Raw genomic sequence first — 21,796 nt, forward strand, 5'->3', positions numbered from 1 at the left:
TTTAGAGCCTTGTGGCAAATCAGATGCATATGTTGGAATGCCTTTTTCTGTACAGGCTTCCTTCTTTTCACTGTCAATTAGGTTAATATTGTGGAGTAACTACACTGTTGTTGATCCATACTCAGTTTTCTCCTATCACAGCCCTTAATATGGGGTTGATCCCCCTTTTGCTGCTATAACAGACTCCCCCCTCTTCTGCGAAACCTTTCCACTGTATGTTGGAACGTTTCTGCAGGGACTTGCTTCCATTCAGCCACAAGACCATAAGTGAGGTCGGGCACTGATGTTGGGCGATTAGACCTGGCTTGCATTCCAATTCATCCCAAACGTATTTGATGGGGTTGAGGTCAGGGCTCTGTGTAGGCCAGTCATGTTCTTCTACACCGATCTCAACAAACCATTTCTGTATGAACCTCACTTTGTGCACAAGGGCATTGTCATGCTGAAACTGTTGCCACAAAGTTGGAAGCACAGAATCATCTAGAATATACCGTTAAGATTTTCCTTCACTTGAACTAAGGGGCATAGCCCAAACTATGAAAAACAGACCGAGACCATTATGCTCTTGATGGTGCAGCTTTAGAACTTTGAGGATCTGAGGACCCATGCTAAATCTTTTCAGCCTCCTGAGGGGGAAGAGTCATTGTCGTGCCTTCTTCATGACTGTGTAGCTCTGTTTGAACCATAATAGATCCTTAGTGATGCTGACAACGAGGAACAGAAGGATTAGGGTTGACCTGTTCCACTACAGCACCACCAATGTGAATAGGTGCTTGCTCTGCCTTCCGTTTCCTGTAGTTCACGATCAGCTCCTTTGTCTTACTGACGTTGAGGTAAAGGTTGTTGTCCTGGCACCACACTGCCAGGTCTCTGACCTCCTCCCTATAGGCTGTCTCCTCAGCTTGATCAGGCCTACAAACGTCATGTCGTCTGCAAGATTAATGATGATGTTGGAGTCGTGCGTGGTCAAGGGACAGCATTCTCACGTAGGTGTTCCTTTTGTCCAAGTGGGAAAGGGCATTAGAGATTGCGTCATCTGTGGATCTGTTGGGACAACAACTAAAGACTACTAAGTACTGCACACAACTCCTGACCACAACTACTTACAACAACTGACCGAACCTATTGACCACAACCACACAACTACTGACCAAAACGCCTGACCACAACTACTGACAACAACTGACCAAACCTATTGACCAGAACCACACAACTACTGACCATAAGTACTGACCACAACCACACAACTACTGACAACTACTGACCAAAAGTACTGACCTCAACCACAATACGACAGACCAAAACAGACCAAAACAACGGACCCCAACCCCACAACTACTGACCACGATTGACCACAACCACAAAAGTATTGACCAAAACTGCTGACCACAATTACTGACCACAATCACACAACAACAGACCATAAATACTTCACACAACTTTTGACCACATCTACTGACCGCAACCACAGAACTACTGACCACAACCACAACTATTGACAACACAACTACTGAACCATACAACAACTGACCACAACCACACAAATGCTGACTGTAACCACATAACTAGTGATCACAAATATCTTGACCACAACTACTGACCATAACCACACAACTATTGACCACAACTACTGACCACGAGTACTGACCACAACCACACAACTACTGACCACAACTACTGACTACAACTGCTGACCACAATACCACAACTATTGACCAAAACTACTGACAACAATCACTGAACACAACTACTGAACACAACTACTGATCACAACCAAAACACTACTGACACAACACCACAACTACTGCCCACAACTACTGACTACAACTACTCACCATTCCAGACCACAACTACTGACCAAAATTACTGTCCACAACCACAAAATGACAGACCACAACCAAACAACTATTGACCACAACTACTGACAACAATTACTGACCACAACAACACAACTACAGACCATAATGATTGCACACTCAACTCCTGACCGCAACTATTGACCACAACCACACAACTACTAATGACCACAACACAATTACTGATCACACAAATACTGACCACAACTACTGAACCACACAACAACTGACCACAACTACTGATCACATTGCCTGCATCCGGAATGGGTCTGCGGTCACCCCTCATCACTGTCAAACGCTCCCTGAAACACTTCAACGAGCAGGCCTTCTAATCGACATGGTCCAGGTATCCTGAAATTGACCTCATTCCTTCAGTAGAGGATGGCTGGTTATTCTTTAAAAGTGCTTTCCTCAACATCTTAAATAAGCATGCCCCATTAAAAACATTTAGAACCAGGAACAGATATAGCCCTTGGTTCATTCCAGACCTGACTGCCCTTGACCAGCACAAACACATCCTGTGGCGTACTGCATTAGCATCAAATAGCCCCCGCGATGTGCAACTTTTCAGGTAAGGTAGGAATCAATATACACAGGCAGTTAGGAAAGCAAAGGCTAGCTTTTTCAAACAGAAATTTGCATCCTGTAGCACCAATTCCAAAACGTTCTGGGACACTGTAAAGTCCATAGAGAATAAGAGCACCTCCTCCCAGCTGCCTACTGCACTGAGGCTAGGAAACACTGTCACCACTGATAAATCCACGATAATTGAGAATATCAAGAAGCATTTTTCTAAGGCTGGCCATGCATTCCACCTGGCTGTCCCTATCCCGGTCAACAGCACTGCACCCCCCACAGCAACTTGCCCAAGCCTACCCCATTTCTCCTTCACCCAGATCCAGATAACTGATGTTCTGAAAGAGTTACAAAATCTGGACCCTTACAAATCAGCTGAGCTAAACAATCTGGACCCTCTCTTTCTAAAATGATTTTGCAATTGTTGCAACCTCTATTACTAGCCTTTTCAAACTCTCTTTCATATCGTCTGAGATCCCCAAAGATTGGAAAGCTGTCACGGTCACCCCCCTCTTCTAAGGGGGAGACACTCTAGACCCAAACTGTTACAGACCTATATCTATCCTACCCTGCCTTTCTAAGGTCTTCAAAAGCCAAGTTAACAAACAGATCACCGGCCATTTCGAATCCCACTGTACATTCTCCACTATGCAATCTGGTTTCCGAGCTGGTCATGGGTGCACTTCAGCCACGCTCAAGGTCCTAAACGATATCATAACCGCCATCGATAAAATACAATACTGTGCAGCCGTATTCATAGACCTGGCCAAGGCTTTCGACTCTGTCAATCACCACATTCTTATCGTCAGACTTATCGTCCGGACCTCTGGCAGTCTCTATGGGGTGCAACAGGGCCGACTCTTTTCTCTGTATACATCAATGATGTCGCTCTTGCTGCTGGTGATTCTCTGATCCACCTCTACGCAGACGACACCATTCTGTATACTTCTGGCCTTTCTTTGGACACTGTGTTAACTAACCTCCAGACAAGCTTCAATGCCATACAACTCTCCTTCCGTGGCCTCCAACGGCTTTTAAATGCAAGTGAAACTAAATGCATGCTCTTCAACCGATCGCTGCCCGCACCTGCCCTTCAAATCAAATCAAATCAAATTTATTTATATAGCCCTTCGTACATCAGCTGATATCTCAAAGTGCTGTACAGAAACCCAGCCTAAAACCCCAAACAGCAAGCAATGCAGGTGTAGAAGCACGGTGGCTAGGAAAATCTCCCTAGAAAGGCCAAAACCTAGGAAGAAACCTAGAGAGGAACCAGGCTATGTGGGGTGGCCAGTCCTCTTCTGGCTGTGCCGGGTGGAGATAACAGAACATGGCCAAGATGTTCAAATGTTCATAAATGACCAGCATGGTCGTATAATAATAAGGCAGAACAGTTGAAACTGGAGCAGCAGCACGGTCAGGTGGACTGGGGACAGCAAGGAGTCATCATGTCAGGTAGTCCTGGGGCATGGTCCTAGGGCTCAGGTCCTCCAAGAGAGAGAAAGAAAGAGAGAATTAGAGAGAGCATATGTGGGGTGGCCAGTCCTCTTCTGGCTGTGCCGGGTGGAGATTATAACAGAACATGGCCAAGATGTTCAAATGTTCATAAATGACCAGCATGGTCGTATAATAATAAGGCAGAACAGTTGAAACTGGAGCAGCAGCACGGTCAGGTGGACTGGGGACAGCAAGGAGTCATCATGTCAGGTAGTCCTGGGGCATGGTCCTAGGGCTCAGGTCCTCCAAGAGAGAGAAAGAAAGAGAGAATTAGAGAGAGCATATGTGGGGTGGCCAGTCCTCTTCTGGCTGTGCCGGGTGGAGATTATAACAGAACATGGCCAAGATGTTCAAATGTTCATAAATGACCAGCATGGTCGAATAATAATAAGGCAGAACAGTTGAAACTGGAGCAGCAGCACGGCCAGGTGGACTGGGGACAGCAAGGAGTCATCATGTCAGGTAGTCCTGGGGCATGGTCCTAGGGCTCAGGTCCTCAGAGAGAGAGAGAGAGAGAGAGAGAGAGAGAGAGAGAACTTAGATTCACCGAATAGGACAGGAGAGGTACTCCAGATATAACAAACTGACCCCAGCCCCCCGACACATTAACTACTGCAGCATAAATACTGGAGGCTGAGACAGGAGGGGTCAGGAGACACTGTGGCCCCATCTGAGGACACCCCCAGGAAGGATATAACCCCACCCACTTTGCCAAAGCACAGCCCCCACACCACTAGAGGGATATCTTCAACCACCAACTTACCATCCTGAGACAAGGCTGAGTATAGCCCACAAAGATCTCCGCCATGGCACAACCCAAGGGGGGGGGCGCCAACCCAGACAGGATGACCACATGAGTGAATCAACCCACTCAGGTGACACACCCCTTCCAGGGACGGCATGAGAGAGCCCCAATAAGCCAGTGACTCAGCCCCTGTAATAGGGTTAGAGGCAGAGAATCCCAGTGGGAAGAGGGGAACCGGCCAGGCAGAGACAGCAAGGGCGGTCCGTTGCTCCAGAGCCTTTCCATTCACCTTCCCACTCCTGGGCCAGACTACACTCAATCATATGACCCACTGAAGAGATAAGTCTTCAGTAAGGACTTAAAGGTTGAGACCGAGTTTGCGTCTCTGACATGGGTAGGCAGACAGTTCCATAAAAATGTAGCTCTATAGTAGAAAGCCCTGCCTCCAGCTGTTTGCTTAGAAATTCTAGGGACAATTAGGAGGCCTGCGTCTTGTGACCATAGCGTACGTGTAGGTATGTACGGCAGGACCAAATCAGAGAGATAGGTAGGAGCAAGCCCATGTAATGCTTTGTAGGTTAGCAGTAAAACCTTGAAATCAGCCCTTGCTTTGACAGGAAGCCAGTGTAGAGAGGCTAGCACTGGAGTAATGTGATACATTTTTTTGGTTCTAGTCAGGATTCTAGCAGCCGTATTTAGCACCAACTGAAGGTATTTAGTGCTTTATCCGGGTAGCCGGAAAGTAGAGCATTGCAGTAGTCTAACCTAGAAGTGACAAAAGCATGGATTAATTTTTCTGCATCATTTTTGGACAGAAAGTTTCTGATTTTTGCAATGTTACGTAGATGGAAAAAAGCTGTCCTTGAAATGGTCTTGATATGTTCTTCAAAAGAGAGATCAGGGTCCAGAGTAATGCCGAGGTCCTTCACAGTTTTATTTGAGACGACTGTACAACCATTAAGATTAATTGTCAGATTCAACAGAAGATATCTTTGTTTCTTGGGACCTAGAACAAGCATCTCTGTTTTGTCCGAGTTTAAAAGTAGAAAGTTTGCAGCCATCCACTTCCTTATGTCTGAAACACATGCTTCTAGCAAGGGCAATTTTGGGGCTTCACCATGTTTCATTGAAATGTACAGCTGTGTGTCATCCGCATAGCAGTGAAAGTTAACATTATGTTTTCGAATAACATCCCCAAGAGGTAAAATATATAGTGAAAACAATAGTGCCCTTCTGTCCAGCATCACTACTCTGGACGGTTTTAACTTAGAATATGTGGACAATTAGACTGGTTAGACTGGTTAGACTGTAAACTCTCCTTCCAGACTCACATCAAGCATCTCCAATCCAAAATGAAATCTAGAATCGGCTTCCTATTTCGCAACAAAGCATCCTTCACTTATGCGCCCAAACATACCCTCGTAAAACTGACTATCCTAACGATCCTTGACTACGGCGATGTAGCCTCAAAAATAGCCTCCAACACTCTACTCAGCAAATTGGATGCAGTCTATCACAGTGCCATCCGTTTTGTCACCAAAGCCCCATTACTTCACCACCACGGCCTATTTTTTGCCTTACCTCTAATCTTACCTCATTTGCACACACTGTATATAGATTTTTTTTTCTTCTATTGTGTTATTGACTGTACATTTGTTTATTCCATGTGTAACTCTGTGTTGTTGTTTGTGTCGCACTGCTTTGCTTTATCTTGGCCAGGTCGCAGTTGTAAATGAGAACTTGTTCTCAACTGGTTAAATAAAGGTGAAATAAATACAAAAATGTAACAATTACTGACCACAACCACACAAATGCTGACTGTAACCACATAACTAATGATCACAAAGCTCTTGACCACAACTACTGACCATAACCACACAACTACTGACCACAATTACTGACCACAACTACTGACTACAACTGCTGACCACAATACCACAACTGTTGACAGAAACTACTGACAACATTCACTGAACACAACTACTGATCACAACCAAAAAACTACTGACTAGAACTACTCGCCACTACTGACCACAACTACTGACCAAAATTACTGACCACAACAACACAACTACTGACCACAACAACACAACTCCAGACATTAACGATTGCACACAACTACTGACCACACCCACACAACTACTGCCAACAACCATACTACTATTTACCACAACTATTGACCAAAACAACTTACCACAGCTACTGACCACAACCTCAAAACTACATACCAAAACTACTAACCAAAACTACTGACCAGAATAACTAAACTACTGAACCACACACCTACTGACCAAAACCACACACCTACTGACCACAACCACACAACTACTGCCAACAACCATACTACTATTTACCACAACTATTGACAAAACAACACAACTACTGATCACAACCACACAACTACTGACTACAACTACTGAACAACACAACTTTGACCCCGCATTGGTTTAAGAAGTCTGATACCATTGGGCAAAAACTGGTTGAATCAAAGTTGTTTCCACGTCATTTCATCCCCCCAAAATGATGTGATGATGTTGAATCAACGTGGAAACCTGATTGGATTTGCAACAAGTCATCAACATAAAGGAATTCCATTTTTTTGAATCATTCAGGACTAAAACCTAATGTCAGTAATATTGCAGGACTGTAGCCTTCCACTGTAGAGCAAACATGACTTTATACTGCCTTTATTCATTTCTAGTGTGTGTTGGTGCCATGTTGAGCTGACCTTTGGTAGTTGTTTGATGCTGTGGTGGGGGTGAGAGAGGAGGTAATGGCCCTGCGCTTTAAACCAGCCTTTTGTTTAATACTTGTTCTGGATCGATTGTGTGCAAGAAACGTGATGTTTCAATAAGTAGTTGAAAACGCTCTGATTCGCATCCAGAGTTACCTTATCTCCCTATGTGTACGCAAGCTGTGAACCTGCATGTACCCCAGGGGTCCTGGTGGCCAATGTAGAGAGAGGGAGGGCGAGAGGGAGAACGAGAGGGAGAACGAGAGTGGGGAGGTTGGCTGATGGAAATAGTCTGTGAGAGATGAGGTCCTTATCCAGCGGTACTGTCTTCTTTGTAGTGGTCAGAGATACAACTCTAAGGGATAGGGAAGAGTACCTAAGATGAATGCACTAACTGTAAGTCACTTTTGATCAGAGTGTCTGCTAAATTAATCAAATGTAAATGTAAGGAATTATGTCAAGTCTTTTCTGTCTTAATCTTTTCACTTTCAAAATGGTCTCTTCCTCTATCTCTACTGTGTCTCTGTACATCGATTTCTCTCATTATTCTCCTTTTCACTATCATTTACTCTCATAATTTGCTTCCTTTAATCTATTGAACAAACTCATTCTCTAGGCATGCATATGATGCCATTGTTGCCACAGTGAATCTCTGGGAGGAACTTTCAGGCGGAGATCAATACTGGATATAACTCTTTCCCTGTGGCACTTCTCCTTTAGAATTACGATGCTAAAAAGCAATGAGAAGGGTGTCTGAGAGAGTTTCTCACCAGCTCTTGACTCATCTAATACACCTTGAATTACAATTCTTGGATTTGCTAAGAGGAACAATAGAGCCATTCATCTTGTCTGGATATCCCGTGAAGAGTGTTTCCATTCAACACTGGAGACAGAGAGGGATGAAAGTCAACATAGCCCTCATCCGCAGCTTCCGCCAGCTCCCCTGTTTCTCGTGTTCCTCGCTCGATAACAGGCCGGGTGGATGTGTGAATGGAGATACCAGGCCGGGTGGATGTGTGAATGGAGATACCAGGCTGGGTGGATGTGTGAATGGAGATACCAGGCTGGGTGGATGTGTGAATGGAGATACCAGGTCGGGTGGATGTGTGAATGGAGATACCAGGTCGGGTGGATGTGTGAATGGAGATACCAGGTCGGGTGGATGTGTGAATGGAGATACCAGGTCAGGTGGATGTGTGAATGGAGATACCAGGTCGGGTGGATGTGTGAATGGAGATACCAGGTCGGGTGGATGTGTGAATGGAGATACCAGGCCGGGTGGATGTGTGAATGGAGATACCAGGTCGGGTGGATGAGTGAATGGAGATACCAGGCGGGGTGGATGTGTGAATGGAGAAACCAGGCCGGGTGGATGTGTGAATGGAGATACCAGGCCGGGTGGATATGTGAATGGAGATACCAGGCTGGGTGGATGTGTGAATGGAGATACCAGGCTGGGTGGATGTGTGAATGGAGATACCAGGTCGGGTGGATGTGTGAATAGAGATACCAGGTCGGGTGGATGTGTGAATGGAGATACCAGGTCGGGTGGATGTGTGAATGGAGATACCAGGTCGGGTGGATGTGTGAATGGAGATACCAGGCCGGGTGGATGTGTGAATGAGGATACCAGACCGGGTGGATGTGTGAATGGAGATACCAGGCCGGGTGGATGTGTGAATGGAGATACCAGGCCGGGTGGATGTGTGAATGGAGATACCAGGCCGGGTGGATGTGTGAATGGAGATACCAGGCCGGGTGGATGTGTGAATGGAGATACCAGGCCGGGTGGATGTGTGAATGGAGATACCAGGCCGGGTGGATGTGTGAATGGAGATATCAGGTCGGGTGGATGTGTGAATGGAGATATCAGGCTGGGTGGATGTGTGAATGGAGATACCAGGCTGGGTGGATGTGTGAATGGAGATACCAGGTCGGGTGGATGTGTGAATGGAGATACCAGGCCGGGTGGATGTGTGAATGGAGATACCAGGCCGGATGGATGCGTGACTGGATCTTAATAGATGAGGGCCTATGTTGTTTCTGCCATTAGTTTGCATCACCAAAAGACCTACCCAGGTCTAAGACCAGGTTTTCTGAGTAGTCCACAATTAGTGTACGTTGACATTGGGTGTGCGCAGCATTGACAAAAAAGTGAAGAATGATTACCAATACTTTATAGGACTGGTAGTTTCTTATACGGCACTACATTGGTACTCTGGTCAAAAGATACATCAAATGTCCCGGTACGGCCGGAAGCCTTAACAATTGCACGTAATTGCTCCTAGCTAAGTACATTGCAATTGTTATTGACATTGTAATCCTATTATAGGTATGTATGCACTTATCACAAGTTCGTTCTCTTCTTCAAGAGTACCCTGACATGTTCTCCAGCAAATTACGAGAAGTGTTCAGATAGATCTCTGATGAACAATGGTAATTGTCCATTATTAAGTCCTGCATCCCATTAATTGTCACTTATTATCCTCATTTCAGTTCTGCGGTGCCATGGTTTACCACGTTCTTTATCCAGGGACACCCATTTCACAAAGGAGAGAGACAGAGAGAGGACGACCCAGTCCCACGCTCCTGCATGTCTCCTATAGCATGGTTACACAATGGATGTGCCATTCCTAATGACATCATGGCACCTCTGTCCCCTCCCGGGCTGGGAGCAGGGCAGCAGGGCTGGAGGAGAAACACCTCACAGACCTCAGCATCATTACTATCATGACGGATGTCAGAGAAGTGACATGGAAGTACGGGAGAGAGATTAAGGGAGAGAGGGAGCAGGAGGAGGAGAGCATGGATAGAAAACACTGGCTCTTATTATCAGGCCTGTGACAGATGAAGAAAAGAGGAGACAAAGACACAAGTCAAGCTATACATTCACTGTACAGGAAGTGTGGCAAAGTTGATCATTATGAAAGAACCACAAAATGGGATCATTTTGATTCTGACAGCAGCTGGCTGAGAACAGTCTGTTATTGTTACTGGTCTCACTTTGTGTGGTTTAAATGCTGCCATGTGTTTGAATGTGTCTGGTGAATTTGAGAAGCAACGATAAGCAGAGAGTGGTTTCAACTCAGCTCTGGTGGAGAAGTATGTTTGAATGTCGCCCACTTTACCTCAGATCACTGCTATTTAATTGCCAAAATCATTACATTAAAACAGTTACAAAGTTTAGTGGCAGTGATAAGAGAAAACAGAGGATAGATCAACAATATTGTAGTTACTCCACAATAATAACCTAATTATCAAAGTAAAAAGAAGGAAGCCTGTACAGAATACAAATATTCCAAAACATGCATCCAAAACAAGGCACAAAAAAAATACCCCCCAAAAATGTGGCAGAGCAATTAACTTTTTTGTCTTGAATACAAAATGTTATGTTTGGGGAAAAAACATCACATTGCTGAGTACCACTCTCCACTTTTTCAAGCATAATGGTGGCTGCATCATGTTATGGGTATGCTGGTAATCATTAACCTGTTGCGACTCTAGGGGCAGTATTTTCATTTTTAGAAAAAAACATTCCCGTTTTAAACGGGATATTTTGTCAGGACAAGATGCTAGAATATGCATATAATTGACAGCTTTGGATAGAAAACACTCTAACGTTTCCAAAACTGTAAAGATATTGTCTGTGAGTATAACAGAACAATGTTGCAGGCGAAAGCCTGAGAAAAATCCAGTCCGGATGTGCCCCATTTTTTGAAAGCGCTGCGTTCAAATGAGTCCCTATTGAGCTGTGAATGTGCTATCAACCAGCTTATGCTTTCTACGTATTCCCCAAGGTGTCTACAGCATTGTGACGTAGTTTTACGCATTTATGTTGAAGAATAGCCGTAGGCGGCTACATTGCATAAGTGGTCACCTGATGGCTCCCAGGGTGACTCTCGCGTAAAATACAGAGGTAGCCATTACTCCAATCGGTCCTACTGAAAAACGAATTGTCCCGACGGATATATTATCGAATATATATTTGAAAAACACCTTGAGGATTGATTATAAACAACGTTTGCCATGTTTCTGTCGATATTATGGAGCTAATTTGGAATATTTTTCACCGTTTTCGTGACTGCAATTCCCGGGCGATTTCTCAGCCAAACGTGAAGAACAAATGGAGCTATTTCGCCTACAAAAATAATATTTGGGGAAAAAATGAACTTTGGCTATCTACCTGGGAGTCTCGTGAGTGAAAACATCAAAGGTAAACGATTTAATTTGATTGCTTTTCTGATTTGTGACAAGGTTGCCTGATGCTAGCAAGGCATAATGCTATGCTAGGCTATCAATAAACTTACACAAATGCTTGTCTAGCTTTGGCTGTAAAGCATATTTTGAAAATCTGAGATGACAGGGTGATTAACAAAAGGCTAAGCTGTGTCTCAGTATATTTCATTTGTGATTTTCATGAGTAGGAATATTTTCTAGGGATATTTATGTCCGTTGCGTTATGCTAATTAGTGTCAGGCGATGATTACGCTCCCGCATGCGGGATGGGGAGTCAGTAGAGGTTTTAAGGACTGAGGAGCTTTTCAGGATAAAAACTAAACGGAAGCTACAGTAAGCACATGCAAAATCCTAGAGAAAAACCTGGTTCAGTCTGCTTTCCATCAGACACTGGGAGATTAATCAATATTTCAGCATGACAATAACCTAAAACCCAAGGCTTACCCAGAAGACAGTGAATGTTCCCGAGTGTCCGACTTACAGTTTTGACTTAAATCTGCTTGAAAATCTAGATGTATCTTGGTAGAGCATTGCAACGCCAGGATATTTGGGCCGCCCATGCATGAAAACATATTCACCCATGACTAAGTCGCTATGGATAAAAGCATCTGCTAAATTGTATATATTCTATTTCACTATCATATTTCTAGGTTTCTAGATTACCATTTTGGGTACATTGTCAATATTGGACCTGACCTCAACTTCCCCAAAAAATGTTGTTAGGGCCTATTGAGGTCTGGGAAAAATCTAAGAAACGTAGATATTTTAGTGTAGTTGCACATTAATTCAGTTAGCATGCCCTGCACTGTTTGGTCTGTGCGTTTTCTGTAGTGCAGGAAGTACACGTGATGTGATTCAGCCACCAATAGAATGGGTGGAGTAAAAGGCCAACAACACTCCGTATTATTCAGAGTCCCATGAAATGACACGATATACTGTATACATTCTACAGACCCTACTGAGTATTGCCTACAAAACTTTTACTGCAGCACCCAAAAAAGTTCAGCTCTGAGCCAGTGGTTCCCAAACGTTTTATTGTCGTACCCCTTCAAACATTCAACCTCCAGCTGGGTACCCACTCTAGAACCAGGGTTAGGGCACTCTCAAATGTTGTTTTTTGCCATCATTGTAAGCCTGCCACACACATGCTATATGATACATTTATTAAACATAAGAATGAGTGTGAGTTTATGTCACAATCCAACTCGTGGGAAGTGACAAATAGCTCTTATAGGACCAGGGCACAAATAATAATAATCAATCAATTTGCTCTTTATTTTGCCATCTTACATATAAAACCTTATTTGTTCATCAAAAATTGTGAATAACTCACCACAGGTTAATGAGAACGGTGTGCTTGAAAGGATGCACATAACTGGAGAGACTCAGTCTTAAATCATTTTCCACACAGTCTGTGCCTGTATTTAGGCCGAGAATCCACTCTCACAAAGGTACATGGTTGCAAAGGGCATCAGTGTCGAAACAGCGCGATTTTCCAAGGCAGGATACTCTGAGCGCAGCCCTATCCAGAAATCTGGCAGTGACTTCTAATTAAATTACATTTTCACAGAATCTCTTGTTACAATTTCGATGAGGCTCTCTTGTTCAGATATCGGTAAGTGGACTGGAGGCAGGGCATGAAAGGGATAATGAATCCAGTTGTTTGTGTTATCCGTTTAGGTAAAGTACCTGCGTAATTGCGCACCCAACTCACTCAGGTGCATCGTTATATCACTTGTGACATTGTACGTAAGCTTGAGTTCATTTGCACACAAAAAAATTATACAATGGTGGAAAGACCTGTATGTTGTCCTTGTTAATTAAATATATTGAGTATAGTTGCGGAGAGTCTCTGTAATCCTAAATTCAGATCATTCAGGCAAGAAAAAACATCACCTAGATAGGCCAGTCGTGTGAGAAACTCGTCATCATGCATGTGGTCAGACGCGTGAAAAACATTTGTCAGTAAAGAAAACTTTAAACTCTACACTCAATTAAAAGAAATGTGTCAATACTTTGCTCCTTGATAACCTGCGCACTTCTGTATGTTGTAAAAGCGTTACATGGTTGCTGCCCATATAATTGCATTGGGCAGAAAATACACGAGAGTTCAGGGTCCTTGCTTTAACAAAGTTAACCATTTTCACTGTAGTGTCCAAAACATCTTTCAAGCTGTCAGCCATTCCCTTGGCAGTAAGAGCCTCTCGGTGGATGCTGCAGTCTACCCAAGTGGCATCGGGAGCAACTGCTTGCATGCACGTTACAACTCCACTATGTCTCCCTGTCATGGTTTTTGAGCCATTAGTACAGATACCAATACATCTTGACCACAAAAGTCCATTTGATGTCACAAAGCTCTCCGGTACTTTAAAAATATCTTGTCCTGGTTTTCAGTGGTTTTGAGTGGTTTTCAGTGGTATGAGCCTCCATAAACGTAATGGACATATACCAGGAACTGTGCCAATTGTTTCTTTAAATGTGAATCACATTTTTATTTGGTGTTACCCCCGACGGCATTGCGCGTACCCTTGGGAATACCTTCTCTAAGCCAATATGTATTCCATATACAGTGATTCACATTGAGGACATTTTTGACCTTGGAACATGTTTTAAAACCCACATTTAAAGCAAATGTCACATAAATATGAACAAATATGAATAATTTTTAATGTTTAGACAATTATTTTTCATATCATGAATGGTTATTGACATTTTTTTACTATTACGTGGGGAGGTTTATTTAGAGCATTTCCAAAATTTTGTGACCCGGAAGTACATTTTTAGTGTTGCGACGAGACGCTGATCATGTGATCATGCAAAAATCAAGTAAGTTAATTAAGCTTTATTTATTGTAATTTCATTTTGTTTGTAGTTGTTAAGTGTAGAGTTAGATTACATACTGTAGCTACCTCAATTGTTATTTTATTGTTATTATTTAACCTTTATTTAACTAGGCAAGTCAGTTAAGATCAAATTCTTATTTACAATGACGGCCTACCAAAAGGCAAAGGCCTCTTGGGGATGGGGGCCTGGGATTAAAAATAAAACATAAATACAATATAAATATAGGATAAACACACATCACAACAAGAGAGACAACACAACACTACATAGAGAGACCTAAGACAACAACATAGCAAGGCAGCAACACATGACAACACAGCATGGTAGCAATACAACATGTTAGCAGCACAAAACATGGTACAAACATTATTGGGAACAGATAACAGCACAAAGGGCAAGAAGATAGAGACAACAATACATCACACAAAGCAGCCACAGCTGTCAGTAAGAGTGTCTACGATTGAGTCTTTGAATGAAGCGATTGAGATAAAATTGTCCAGTTTGAGTGTTTGTTGCAGCTCGTTCCAGTCGCTAGCTGCAGCAAACTGTAAAGTGGAGCGACCCAGGGATGTGAATGCTTTGGGGACCTTTAACAGAATGTGACTGGCAGAACAGGTGTTGTATGTGGAGGATGAGGGCTGCAGTAGATATCTCAGATGGGGGGAGTGAGTAAGCATCAACCAGTGGGTTTGAAATGGGTATACAGAGATGACCAGTTTACAGAGGAGTATAGAGTGCAGTGATGTGTCCTATAAGGAGCATTGGTGGCAAATCTGATGGCCGAATGGTAAAGAATATCTAGCCGCTCGAGAGCACCCTTACCTGCCGATCTATAAATTATGTCTCCGTAATCTAGCATGGGTAGGATGGTCATCTGAATCAGGGTTAGTTTGGCAGCTCGGGTGAAAGAGGAGCAATTACGATTGAGGAAACCAATTCTAGATTTAACTTTAGCCTGGGCTGTGATATGTGCTGAGAGAAGGACAGTGCACCGTCTAGCCATAATCCCAACTACTTGTATTATGAGATGACTACCTCAACCTCTAAACCCTCAGAGGTAGTAATAACACCTGTTGGAACAGGGGCATTCTTCTTACCAAACCACATTACTTTTGTTTTGGAGGTGTTCAGAACTAGGTTACGGGTAGAGAAAGCTTGTTGGACAGTAAGAAAGCTTTGTTGTAGAGCATTTAACACAAAATCTGGGGCGGGGGCCAGCTGAGTATAAGACTGTATCATCTGCATATAAATGGATGAGAGAGCTTTTTACTGCCTGAGCTATGTTGTTGATGTAAATTGAGAACAACGTGGGGCCTAGGATCGAGCCTTGGGATACTCACTTGGTGACAGGCAGGGACAGAGACAGCAGATGAGAGAGGTAGTTAGCAAACCAGGCCAAAGACCCCTCAGAGACACCAACACTCCCTAGCAGGCCCACAACAATAGAATGGTCTACCGTATCAAAAGCTTTGGCCAAGTCAATAAAAATAGACAATAGACAATATTGCTTAGAATCAAGGGCAATGGTGACATCGTTGAGGACCTTTAAGGTTGCTGTGACACATTCATAACCTGAGTGGAAACCAGATTGTATACCCGAGAGAATAATATAGACATCAAAAAAGTTGATTATTGACAAGTTTTTTCAACACTTTTGATAAACAGGGCAAAATAGAAATAAGCCTATAACAGTTAGGATAATCTTGATATCCCCCTATAAATAAAGTACGAACTATGGCTGCCTTCCAAGCAATGGGAACCTCCCCAGAAAGGAGAGACAGGTTAAAAAGTTTGGAGATAGGCTTGGCAATGATAGGGGCAGCAACCTTAGTGAAGAAATTGTCTAAACCATCTGACCCAGATGTTTTTTGGGGATCAAGTTTAAGGACCTTCTTTAGTACCTCGGACTCAGTGACTGCCTGCAGGGAGAAACTTTGAGGTGGGGAAGGGGAAAAAGAGGGAGAAGCATCGGGTATAGTTGCATTAGAAGGGGTGGGGGATGAGGAAATGTTGGACGGGCAAGGAGGTATGGCAGAGTCAAATAGAAATCCTGACTTAATAAAGTGGTGATTAAAGCGCCCAGCCATGTGCTTCTTGTCAGTAACAATCACATCATCAACATTAAGGGACATGGGCAGCTGTGAGGAGGATGGTTTATTCTCCAGGACTTTAACTGTTTTCCAGAACTTCTTGGGGTTAGACCCACAGAGAGAGAACCACTCCTTAATTAAAGCACTGTAACTAACTTTGGCCTTCCAGATAGCCTGAGTGCACTTATTTCTCATTTGCCTGAATTTGCCACTCATTTGCCAGTCAGCCTGAGTATGCGTGTGCCGAGGGTCCAAGCGTCTTCGACACAGGGGATCAATGTAAGGGTTTTCTTCCTGGGAAGGAGAGGAGGACCAAAATGCAGCGTGGTTATTTATAAACATCTTTAATGAAAGATGAAAACGTGAACACTATACAAAATAAGAAAACGTGGAAAAACCAAAACAGTCCTAACTGGTGCAAAACACAGAGACAGGAACAATCACCCACAAGATACCTAAAGAATATGGCTGCCTAAATATGGTTCCCAATCAGAGACAACGATAAACACCTGCCTCTGATTGAGAACCACTCCAGGCAACCATAAACTTACCTAGAACACTCAACTGAACACAACCCCATAGACTACAAAACCCCTAGACAAAACAAGACACATAAATCACCCATGTCACACCCTGGCCTAACCAACATAATAAAGAAAACACAGAATACTGAGAACACTCAAAGACACGACGGTTGGCGCCCCGCCTTGGGTTGTGCTATGGCGGAGATCTTTGTGGGCTATACTCAGCCTTGTCTCAGGATGGTAAGTTGGTGGTTGAAGATATCCCTCTAGTGGTGTGGGGGCTGTGCTTTGGCAAAGTGGGTGGGGTTATATCCTTCCTGTTTGGCCCTGTCTGGGGGTGTCCTCGGATGGGGCCACAGTGTCTCCTGACCCCTCCTGTCTCAGCCTCCAGTATTTATGCTGCAGTAGTTAATGTGTCGGGGGGCTAGGGTCAGTTTGTTATATCTGGAGTACCTCTCCTGTCCTATTCGGTGTCCTGTGTGAATCTAAGTGTGTGTTCTCTAATTCTCTCTTTCTCTCTCTCTCTCTCGGAGGACCTGAGCCCTAGGACCATGCCCCAGGACTACCTGACATGATGACTCCTTGCTGTCCCCAGTCCACCTGGCCTTGCTGCCGCTCCAGTTTCAACTTCCACCTGACCGTGCTGCTGCTCCAGTTTCAACTGTTCTGCCTTATTATTATACGACCATGCTGGTCATTTATGAACATTTGAACATCTTGGCCATGTTCTGTTATAATCTCCACCCGGCACAGCCAGAAGAGGACTGGCCACCCCACATAGCCTGGTTCCTCTCTAGGTTTCTTCCTAGGTTTTGGCCTTTCTAGGGAGTTTTTCCTAGCCACCGTGCTTCTACACCTGCATTGCTTGCTGTTTGGGGTTTTAGGCTGGGTTTCTGTACAGCACTTTGAGATATCAGCTGATGTATGAAGGGCTATATAAATAAATTTGATTTGAATACTAAGGCCAGGGCGTGACAATCAAGCTGATTCTTTACCATTTTACAGAAGCCAGTTCATGAAGGCCAGAGGCCAGTTCAGGAAGGACAGAGGCCAGTTATTTCAAATAATTTCAGTGACTTCACAGCAATTGCTATCTAGCCGAAATTTAGCTAGCTACATACAAATCCCCCTAGATACAGCCTTGTCTCAGTCACGTCATGAGGTTTGTAAATGAAAGAGAAATATAATAATATGAATTGAATGGAGCAAAAGCACCCCCACACCTCCTCCTCCATGCTTCATGGTGAGAACCACACATGAGGAAATCATCCGTTCACCTACTCTGCGTCTCACAAAGACACAACGGTTGTATCAAAAATCTTAAATTTGGACTCATCAGACCAAAGGACAGATTTCCACCAATCTAATGTCAATTGCTCGTGTTTCTTGGCCCAAGCCTATTGGTGTCCTTTAGTGGTGGTTTCTTTGCAGAAATTTGACCATGAAGGCCTAATTCACACAGTCTCCTCTGAACAGTTGATGTTGAGATGTGTCTGCAATCTGAGGTGCAGTTAACTCTAATGAACGTATCTCTGCAGCAGAGGTAATTCTGGGTCTTCCTTTCCAGTGGCGGTCCTCATGAGAGTCAGTTTCATCATAGCACTTGATGGTTTTTGTGACTACACTTGAAGAAACTTTCAAAGTTCTTGAAATTTTCCATATTGACTGACCTTCATGTCTTAAAGTAATGATGGACTGTCATTTGTCTTTGCTTATTTGAGCTGTTCTTGCCATAATATGGACTGTGTCTTTTACCAAATAGGGCTATATTCTGTATACCACTCCTACCATGTCACAAAACAACTGATTGGCTCAAAAGCATTCAGAAGAAAAAAAATTCCACAAATACATTTTTAACAAGGCAAACCTGTTAATTGAAATGTATTCTCATGCAGGTGGATGAGAGAATGCCAAGAGTGTGCAAAGCTGTCATCAAGGCAAAGGGTGCCTACTTTGAAGAATCTAAAATCTAAAATATATTTCCATTTGTTTAACACTTTTTTGGTTACTGCATGATTCTGTACGTGTTATTTCATAGTTTTTATGTCTTCACTGTTGTTCTACAATGTATAAAATAGTCCAATTAAACAAAAAAGTGATGCTTTTCCATCTATCCTCCGAGCTGGGGTTAGCCTCTCATCCCCCGAGCGAACTGCTATAGTAGCAGACACGCTAACAAATGAATAATTACCATGTACACTCACTTGTTAAATTAAATATGCAGATACATTCATAGTTTTTTTCCCTGCATATGTTGCAGGTTTGGCATTTTTTCCCCTGCTGTGGTTGCCTACCTTGTAGAATATAGAATACAGAGTTCAGTAGGCCCAGTTCTGGAATAGAAATAGAACTTATAGTTCTGTGGCACTAAGTGACTGGGATTCACTGTTAGAACCAGAACCAATGGCCAGTGTGGGAGGGCCCGTATTAGATGAACAACAGTTGCTGTAGGGGTCTCCACATCTATGTGTCTTCATCTTGGGACCAATTTCCTATTCCAGTGTATTTCTCTATGATGTGTCTGTGTGAGATGTGCCTGTGGCCTCGCTACTTTACAGTGACTGTGATGTTGTGTCAAAGTGCAAGGCCTGATTGAAACTATTAAAGGAAGATGAGTTGAGTGATGAGGCAATAGCTGGTACAGTAGGGGGTGAGGCTCTGCAGGCCGCGGGCTTCATGTTACAGCTTTTATCATCTTGTGGGGCGGGAGGCTGGAGTCTGTGCTGCTGCTACTCAGCTTAATTTGAATAATTTCTCCCCTCTACACATTCATATTGCATAATAATGCTGATGTTCTGTGATGCCACTCACTGTATCTGTTTTACTGCCTTCATAATTACAGGTTCTTAAAGTGTGTGGCAGCCATCTAATTGGAAGATGCGTTAACATGCATTACGTTAAGTGATTTTCATTTTCAGGCAACCAATTGAGTGGTCGGTTCTACCATCCCTCCCTCACACACACACACACACACACACACACACACACACACACACACACACACACACAGAGCAAAAGACAGACAGACAAAAATACATTTCTCTCTATTCACTTCCTATTCTGTGAAAAAGACAGTTAAAATATACCCTGAGTATAGTAGTTTTACTTCAGTCACACAATTATTAAACACACTCCACTGAATGTGTAAACTCTGTTTTTCTTTAATTACTTGAATACGCAAACTATCAATTTACTTGCTGCGTTTAATTACAGAACTGTGAGACCTGGGGTTCTAGTCTAAGGCTTGGCAAAACAATTGTTAATTGAACGGGTATTACAATAAATGTTCATGATTTTCTGTTGGATGCATCCTTTGTAGGAAAATAACAAACCATGGAATTGATTCGATAGTCTGTTTGTTCAATCAAGAAAGAGGAAATCATTGAAACACACCCGCACGCACACAAACAGACAGACAGACAGAGAGATACTCTACTAGGTTCTATAGGAGACCACCTTCAACTTAGAAGTGAATAAACTGCCCTCACTACCTCTTCCACAAAATGTTGTTTGATGTTTTTTTTTTTGGTGAACAAAAGAAGGCTTTGAAAGGCATCCTTCAAAGAGAAGTACAGTACCTGTAAGAACCGAGTCCAGAGACGAGAAACAGGTACAGGGAGTTGACATTTAATTAGGAACAGACAAAGAGAAGTACAGTACCTGTAAGGACCGAGTCCAGAGACGAGAAACAGGTACAGGGAGTTGACATTTAATTAGGAACAGACAAAGAGAAGTACAGTACCTGTAAGGACCGAGTCCAGAGATGAGAAACAGGTACAGGGAGTTGACATTTAATTAGGAACAGACAAAGAGAAGTACAGTACCTGTAAGGACCGAGTCCAGAGATGAGAAACAGGTACAGGGAGTTGACATTTAATTAGGAACAGACAAAGAGAAGGACAGTACCTGTAAGGACCGAGTCCAGAGACGAGAAACAGGTACAGGGAGTTGACATTTAATTAGGAACAGACAAAGAGCAGGACAGTACCTGTAAGGACCGAGTCCAGAGACGAGAAACAGGTACAGGGAGTTGACATTTAATTAGGACAGGTACAGGGAGTTGACATTTAATTAGGAACAGACAAAGAGCAGGACAGTACCTGTAAGGACCGAGTCCAGAGACGAGAAACAGGTACAGGGAGTTGACATTTAATTAGGAACAGACAAAGAGAAGTACAGTACCTGTAAGGACCGAGTCCAGAGACGAGAAACAGGTACAGGGAGTTGACATTTAATTAGGAACAGACAAAGAGAAGTACAGTACCTGTAAGGACCGAGTCCAGAGACGAGAAACAGGTACAGGGAGTTGACATTTCATTAGGAACAGACAAAGAGCAGGACAGAAACAGTGTCAGTACACGGATACACAATGACAAATGACAATCAGTGCAGCAGCGGAGAACAGAGATGAGGAACTGACAAATATAGGGGAGGTAATAAACAGATGATTGAGTCCAGGTGAGTGGGTGCGTAATGATGTTGGCAGGAGTGCGCAATGCTGGGGAGCCTGGCTCTCAAGGGGAAAAGCAGGATCAGGCGTGACAGTACCAGTCAAAAGTTTGGACACACCTACTCATTCAAGTGTTTTTCTTTATTTTTTACATTGTAGAATAATAGTGAAGACATCAAAACTATGAAATACACATATGGAATCATGTAGTAACCAAAAAAGTGTTAAACAAAGATTCTTAATT

This window comes from Oncorhynchus tshawytscha, linkage group LG06, assembly GCF_018296145.1.
Source record: "Oncorhynchus tshawytscha isolate Ot180627B linkage group LG06, Otsh_v2.0, whole genome shotgun sequence".
NCBI lineage: Eukaryota > Metazoa > Chordata > Actinopteri > Salmoniformes > Salmonidae > Oncorhynchus > Oncorhynchus tshawytscha.